This window comes from Cydia pomonella, unplaced genomic scaffold (genome assembly GCF_033807575.1).
Source record: "Cydia pomonella isolate Wapato2018A unplaced genomic scaffold, ilCydPomo1 PGA_scaffold_178, whole genome shotgun sequence".
NCBI lineage: Eukaryota > Metazoa > Arthropoda > Insecta > Lepidoptera > Tortricidae > Cydia > Cydia pomonella.
In genome coordinates this window covers 867194-875909 of record NW_026907820.1, presented here as the reverse complement: position 1 = coordinate 875909, position 8716 = coordinate 867194, and positions in this window count along the sequence as shown.

The following is an 8716-nucleotide window of genomic DNA, read 5'->3' as shown; positions in this document are numbered from 1 at the left end:
GTGAGCTGCGAAATTTCATGGCGAAATTATGAATGAATTCATTGATAAAGTTGCCATGCACTTTTACGGCTGATGGTGCCTACCTAACTCGACTCATTAATAGTTTTTCCAGGATCACAAGTAGAGTCAAAGATTTTTTTCAAGTATATTTATACGCATTTACTTAAGATTTCCATTTTAGTAAACAGTAAAATGCAGGGGCCATAATATGCTGGTCAATGTCACAGCCTTTTCAACAGGAAGGTTGGACTTTGACAAAATTCGCTAGTCATTTGCAGATTGCACACCGGCGTTTAGTTTAGCATTTCGCTCGCCGTATCTTCTTGATGAATGAGTCTCTCTTGTCATAGTGCAGGTGTTGGCTCTTTGTAATTTAAAACGAACTACGATTTTCATGATCGTTTTGGTTCTAAAATACCTAGGTACATCGTCATAACAAGGCCTAAGACCGCATGGTTTAGGGATATATATGAAGTTTAACATGAACCTATATATCTAACTAATAAATATAAATATGTACTTATTAGGAGTTGACTTTATTAGTGAACTACAGGGTAGGAGAACAAGGTATATTTTATTTAACGACTAGTGTTACCCACAGTGCCAAAGTCGCGGTCTTGGTCAATAAAATCCGAAACATTATTATGTTAAATAATACATACATGTACCTATTCATACTCGTATATATACTGTGCCTAGCAACAAACTCCTGTGCATATCTTAGGAGTGTTAATGATGTCTCCAATTTAAAAATACCGAACCCTAAAACATATCTACGTTTAAATCTGCGGGCAGAGGCTTTTAGGTCGCTTGCCATTTAAAAGAAGGCTCTCCGGGACCGGGTTGCCCATTTACCCCTACCCGTGACGAAGGGTGACAACACGTTCACAATCCTATTTATAAAGCCAAAAACCCATATACACTAACAAATATATCAAAATGATTTACATCTGGTACCTAAATTGTTTATATGTTTTTACGCACTCGTCAAAAGGAAAATAGTTTAGTTGATTAACGATTTGTTATACATTTTCGTACGTAAATAAACTTTTTAGATCACTGAAGGTCGGCTAAAAAAATTAGGATAAGAACATAGCTGTATAGATAAGCATGTTGTTTTATTTGTCACGCTTACGTCACATTTTGTAAACACTGCCCCGCTTGCTATATCCAAATGTGCAATTAATGTCTAGTTCAATATGTGTTTAATTTTTTGACAATGTGCTTTCAAATACACATATGGCACGGCAGAGCAGTTTTCTTGTTATAGTTATATCCCACGAACTAGACGACCTGTGACTATAAAACGTATCTATGTAGACCATGTTACGCTAACGGGTCTACGTGCGCGAGCAACGAGATGGCTGGTAAAATGAAGAGACAACCTTAATATTCATTACCACACTATTTATATATTATTTAGTTAGAATGAAGTACATTAAACGTAAAAAATACAGCGTATTTGAATAATTACATACCTAAGGGTCACACTACGTGGCCTGCTTCCCGAAGAATTCTCACTTAAAAAATAGGTAGTCAGACCAAGATAAGTTGGCAGCAATTTTGATAGTCCAGACGGTGCAAGTGTCAAGTAATAGTATTTTATCAACAGTAATTGTATAAGAAGGGTCAAAAAAGGCGAGTGGCGTGAGTTACAATGTGAGCCGGAGCCGAAGGCGTAGGCGAACATTGTAAAGGAATACGCCACGAGAATTTTTTGACCTACTTATACAACGTTGCATACAATATTTTTCCTACGAGTCAACAAAAATAAATCTTAATTTAGGTAAACAAATTACAGAAAAAGTATATAGCCAAGACGCGCGAGCATACCTTGTTACGCGCCCGGCCCGCCGCGGCCGGCCGGTCGGCGACACCTCCTCGTAACTCATGAGGCCCTGGTACTTGCTACTTGCTAAATTAATTTTTTGGACAGTTTTTTCTCAATTTTGGCCACCGTAGCCTACGGAGACTAACAAGCAACGCTAAGCGGTCTTCGTAGTCTATGGGTGTTGCTATATTACGGGTGTCACATGCGTGTTTCTGACTTATGAAGTAATTATTTATACTATGCAACCAAATGAATATTTTGTACGTTGGCAGCAATGCACTTAGTTTAAAACTGTATTCGTTTTGGTTTTGTTAGGTTGGTAGCCATTAATCGCAGTAACATTATAGCTTATAAAAGCACAAGAGCTTTTATGAGGAATAGACAATATAGACTTTTCTTGAAATCTTTTATGTATGTTCTTATATTCGTGTTAATGAATGTATAAATGACAGATAACAGTAGAGGAGTAGGAAAACATTATAATGTCATAGAAGTTTGACGTTTAAAATAGCCCGTGCATCGTCTGGGCTATCAAAATCGCTGCCAACTTATCTTGGTTTGAGTCTAGGTAGGATTTCACAAACAGAAACGACGTACCAAGATGCCAAAAAATGTAACTTACCTCAAATAAAAAAAAAAAGAATTATAAATATACAATAAAAAAATATACATGCAAAAAAATGACTCTCCTTTCTTCACCTTCCGAGTAAAAAGCAAGTAGGATAACTCTTCAGAAATCCTTATTGTTAAAATGCCCGTATAATAAAGGCGCTGGACTTCGGTATGTAGGGCCCTTACAAATGTGTACAATACATTGTGCCGTAATGGAGCTCCGGCCTCGTAAGGTACGTCACGGTGCTATTTGCACCGGCGTGGAAACGCATTTGGTCGTACCTATTTATCATGGGCGGGCGGGTACGTGAGCCGTCTTGTCATTAACTACCTCATTACCGTTAAAAAGTCTATTCCGGCACGAGTTAAACACTTACTACGAGTATATTTCCTCGTGTCCTCTACCGCTGGTTCAATAGAATCTTGGAACACTTTTTCCCTTGGTTTGAAAGTGTGTCGCAACTTTATTATATCATAAAGATATTATTTCCGAGTTTCCTTACCATATGTCTCAGAGAAGCGTTGTTTTTTCCTTTTTTGTCAGAAATACTGCGATTTACGGATCCCAGGAGGTCTTGACATATTATACCCACACATGTGGCTTCGAAATGGTTTCCTTCCTGTTATTAGGCTGGACGCGGTTGCATTCCCTTTTCCATTTTAATATTTCGTTTTCAACCTGAGTAAACTTTTGAAGTTATGTCAACCATTTTCATAATTACGAATTTTTCGGTACATATTGGAGTTTAAATTAAAATTAAATTAAATTGCATTCATTTAAGACAAACTAAGGATCAATAATGTTGGTAACATATTATTTATTAACTAACTACATAAAGATTAACTCATCATACAAGTATCTTATTTATATTCTGTACATTTGTCTATCTTTTTATTTATTTTAAATTGTATATATTTTGTTTTTGTTGGGATTTTAACCTGTCTTGTCTGCAGTAAACTGTTTACAAACAAATTAGTTCATATGGCTCCTGCATACTTCCGTTCCAACGAAAAACATGCACTGTAAAGCTTGGACGCAGGTTATGAAAATCAAATTAAATACTACATCTATGCAAGTTCTCATGTAACGAACTTTGGAGAATCTCGTTCACATCGCACTTGCCACGGGCGGGCGGATACGCTCCGCGTGCCATTAATCACCTCATTGTTGAGGCGACGGCCACAATGGCGGCTGGCTCCGGGATTATTTCCTTCGCTACGTTCGCTGCCTCACATTAACACTAACATGACCCGTATCTTATGTTAGCTTTGTGTTGTTATTTGTCATTTTCAGTACCTTGTTTTGATTTGGGACAATTTGTTCCTGCCTGGTATTTTTTTTGTAATTACTTGTGCTACTCTAGACAACAGTGTTTTAAAAGATAACAAAAATTAGTTTACTATGGAATTCTCAATAAAAGCGTTTAATGTCAATCACCTCAGCTAAATCTAAAGTTTATTATAAGATTGTTTCATCAAGTTTGAAGCTAGTCTTAGATTACCTCCTGTAATTTTAATTATGTCCAATCGGACTTTAAAACTTCTGTCTCGACGAAAACTACACTTTTTAAAGCAAACAATATATATCGTATCTTTGTGCGAGTTCGAATGTTAACATCTCTCTGGAGAATCACATTCACGTCGCACTTGCCAGGGGCGGGCGGATACGCGCCACGTGCCATTAATCACCTCATTGTTGAGGCGACAGCCACAATGGCGGTCAGCCCCGGGATTATTTCCTTCGCTACGCTCGCTGCTTCACATTAACACTAACTTGACATGTATCATAAGATAGCTTTGTATTGTTATTTGTCAGTCTCATGTCTTATCTTAATTTAGGACAATTTGTCCATGGCCGGTAAAATTCTTGTAAAATCCTACGCCAAATTTCTAGATTATCGCGTTTTAAAAGATAATGAATGTATGCATCTTTTGGACGTAAAGTTCCTTGAGGCGACGGCCACAATGGCGGCCAGCCCCGGTATTATTTTCTTCGCTACGTTTGCTGCTTCAGATTTAGCTTTGCGGTGTTATTTGACAGTTTCAGTGTCTTATCTTGATTTTCGGCAATTTGTCCCTGGCTGGTGAAATTCTAGTAGGTAATAATATGAGCTAACTTTCTATAAAATCGTTTTTTAAAGAAAATAATACAAGTGTTAAAATATCAATTAGCCCAACACAAAATCAAATTGATTCTGAGGTTGGTCATTCAATTTTAGAATTAGTTTTACTCCGATTAGATTACATCTTAATAAGATACTGCATCGTATCGTGGGTATGTGTGTTGGCCCTAAGACGTTGTTGCCGCTGCACAGTCTTTTAAAACACCCCATAAAGTGAACCGTTCTTTTTATTCCACATTATGATAGATTATGTGGATTTAAACACTAGACTGAAATTCCCGCGTTTCTATTGCACATAGATTATGAAATAATAATTTTCAAAGTTAGCGAAATTCCGATACCGGAAAATAAAAAAACACGAATAATTCGTTATAAAACTACAATATTTTTTTTGGGTTGAAATTATAATTAGACCCTTATACAATACACAATTCTGCTGAGTTTCAGCTCTGTAAGCCTAACAGTAATTTAGATAGAGCAAATTAAAGAAATATTTTTTTTATCAACCATATTTTTATTTTTTTTATCAACCATAACAGCGTATCCAACTCTTACACCAAACTATAGCCTTTTTCTATAATCTACACCATAATCTATCATAATGTGGAATAAAAAGACCGGTTCACTTTTTGGGGTGTTTTAAAAGACTGTGCGCTGCGCTGACAATTGACAAAACTGGATTTATAAGATGGTCTTATAATTCTAGTTTTGTCAACTTCTTCCTGCAATGGTTGGACTTCCGTTCCAACGAAAACTACACTTTTTAAAACAGACACATTGCAAATTGCAAAGCCTCGCGGGCACCGTGTACGTCAAGCTTAGTGACAATTTGTCTACGGCTGATAAGTTGTAGTAAAAACTTGAACGAACTTTCTAGAACACCGTATTTTAAAAGATAATTTATATGTTATTGAAATAAAGTTTAATCTAAGGTTGATCCATCAATTTGTCCATTATTTCCATAAGCTTCAGCCAACACTTCCAGAAACTATTCCTAAAACTTTTCTATAAGATGCTCTTTCCCGCTCAGTGCCCAAATTGTTTATCGTTCGGACTTTGTTGTTTTTTCCAACTACTTACTCGCTTTGTTTGCTTGGTGGAGGCTGTGTGACAAACCAAGACTAATTTTGAGAGCGAAGTTTGTAAATAACGCCTAATTCATATAAATTCTCAAAGTAAATTCAACCTACATTATCCGCTCATTTTCATTTAATTTTACCTTTTAGTCAAGTATGTCCTAATTATTCAAAAATGACAATCACAGACGACCTTAAATTAATTTGTTTCGTTATAAGCTTATCAAGTTTATATTACTCCGCAGACTGGGAGCCACAGGTGTCCTCAGGCGCTTAATCTGTAGATTCCATTTGTAAACCCTTTCCGGAAAACATGACCCTATAAGTAGCTATAATAGCTATTTCCTTAAACAAAAAGATGGTCCCTTTCAACAATGTCCTCCAGCTAATGTGTAGGTACAACAAACAACACATCGCAAAAGGGCCTGCGACACTGAATTCGAAATGCCGTTAAGGGGCTTTGTCTCGAATGTCCAATAGAGGGACCAAAATGATATTCGACCCGTGTGCGTTCGTTTGCTTTAAGGGCTTGTGCACAGTTCAGTTCAGTTCAAATATACTTTATTCATGCAGGCCTAGCAACAAGCACTTATGAATAGTAAGACAGTATTACATATTATTGTCTTAAGCTAATTACACGTATCAGAGCAATTTATTGATTTAAATATTATTCCATATATAATACTAATGAATATAATTCATAGATCAAATTTAATACTAAGACTTTCACAAAATATCGTCAAACAAAAAAAAAACAATTGTATACAAAATACTAGTCTAGAATGTTTCTAGAATAAATTAAACAAAACAACAAAGGAAGTACATACATTGGAATATCATAATTATTCAAGTATAGGAAATAATTAATCATTTTGAATCACAAGTAATCCCACGTTGTGTTATTATTCATGTAGTCTTGTAGCTTTAGAGATCACGCGAGGTTTTTCGACTACTTTTTGACCCCCCTCCCCCTAGGTGATATTTGGTGAGGTTCTTTGCTACCCCCCACCCCGTCCGCCACATAACATCACGTGTATTTTTTTAAATTATTTTCATACGACCTAATTTTAAGATAAACAGTATTGTCTATAGTAAATCTTGTTTATTTTTCTATAAGCGTTATGAACATGATGTATATTTATTATACGCGCTCCAAAATTTCGTAAATTAGACTCACTATAGTCGCTATTTTAAAGTGCGAAGCGAAGTTTTATGTTTAACGAAACCGAGAAAAAGTATCTACTCATCTGGTAGATATTTTTTTATTACTTTCTTTCACTGTAGAAAAATACACGTGAGGTCTCTTTATACCCCAACATGATCTATGCAACCACGCGTGATTTGTGCACAAGCCCTTTGCAATATAGTATTTTTCTGAGCAGATACACGATTCAGATTTAAGGATTGTTACAGTTTTGATCTTCATTTGATACGACTTTGAAGATCCCTCACGCTGTTTGGTGCATGCGAAACGAAGTGAAAGTCGCGCATGAGATGCGCGCCAATCACCAAAACGATCATCAAGGTCATGACAAAACCAGTTCAAAGCCGTTACAAATTGTTAAATTAGAATCGACCTCATATGGCATAATTATTAAATTTTAGTTTCTGAATACGGTACAGTGCACGGTATTAAATTTGTCTTCAGCTACACTTTGATGATAACCGTAGTTAGTATAACCATACTTGTCTTCATTTTTTAATTGGGTGTTGCGGTGAACATATACCTACTATATATACTCGATTCACTATGTGTGGCTAATTGAATGCCAAAGAGGCTCAATCTTTTTCTTGATCATAGTTGAAAATCATGACATCTTTAAGGGTCTGTTCTGACGTAGCTCTGAACTTTTAATTTTAGTGTCTGCTATACTTCGTGAGAAGGATACACTTTATAATGCGCTTTTGCTTGTTTTTTGAGGGATCCAACCACGTTAGACCATTCTTGTGTATATAGTGTGTTTTTAAAAACTCCGTTAATTTCAAGGTGCATTTCTGGATTTAAATTAAGTTACTTTCTCAAAGACACCGGTATTTAAATTAACTCCATTTTGGAGATAAACAATTTTTTTTCTGATAAGACGACCCTTACGAGCGTACACTTGTCTTAGAGCCTGTTTACATATTGATTAGTGTTTAGTATGAGTTTGTACATTTGCTACTAAATGCAAGTAGTACCTGTACTCGGATGATCGATGTTCGACAGTTCGACACCATATTGATTTGTCATAGTTTTCAATTACGTGGCTGAGTTAAATATAATTCCCGTGATATAACAACACTATATACAGCATTTAATTATTTAGGTATTATGAATAAAACATTTTTTTGCAAATTATCTATGCCATAAAGACTTGGCCATACCCTAAAGTTAACGGAGCTATAAAAAACACGGTGTATGTAACAAAACAGCCAAAACGAATTGACTGATGATGTCATAAAAAATTCTAATTGTAGTGTGTAAGTGCATCCAAAACATATTTACTTGAGTTCCTTATTCATTCCATAGTTACACACACACACACACACACACTAAAGGAGGCAGTTAGCAACTTGAAACAATTGCTAGGCTTCGTGGAGGAGCTGGGGTGGTTAGAGTAGCGCTACCTCGATTTCACGCAAAATAGGCACAATGGTTGTCAATTTACGGAAAATGCCCAGAAGCACTAACTAATTCCATAGTTAAAATAGACAATTTTAATAGGAAGTACCTATTTAAATTGTAAAAGTTCAAAGCAGACTCAAGTATTTACTTTACCTAGTTAAATCAATTTATCAGCTAACCACTTGTCAGGTTCCACGTTGACTAACCGAGTTTACTCGCAGTTTCTGCGAAACCCACAAAATATGTCCATTGCCAGGAGAGTTATCGGAAACTATTTGTCCTCAGCGTTTGTGGTTCGCCTCCCTGTGTAACGCGAGCACCTAATCAGACCAATTCACTTTATCTGTTCTGCTTCGTTGCTCTTTATTTTATTCCCAATGGATTACAACTCAAACGGTGTGTTTGTATCAAAGATATATCTACGCATACGACGTACGACTTTAGTCTTAGAAACAAACGTGTCTCTAAA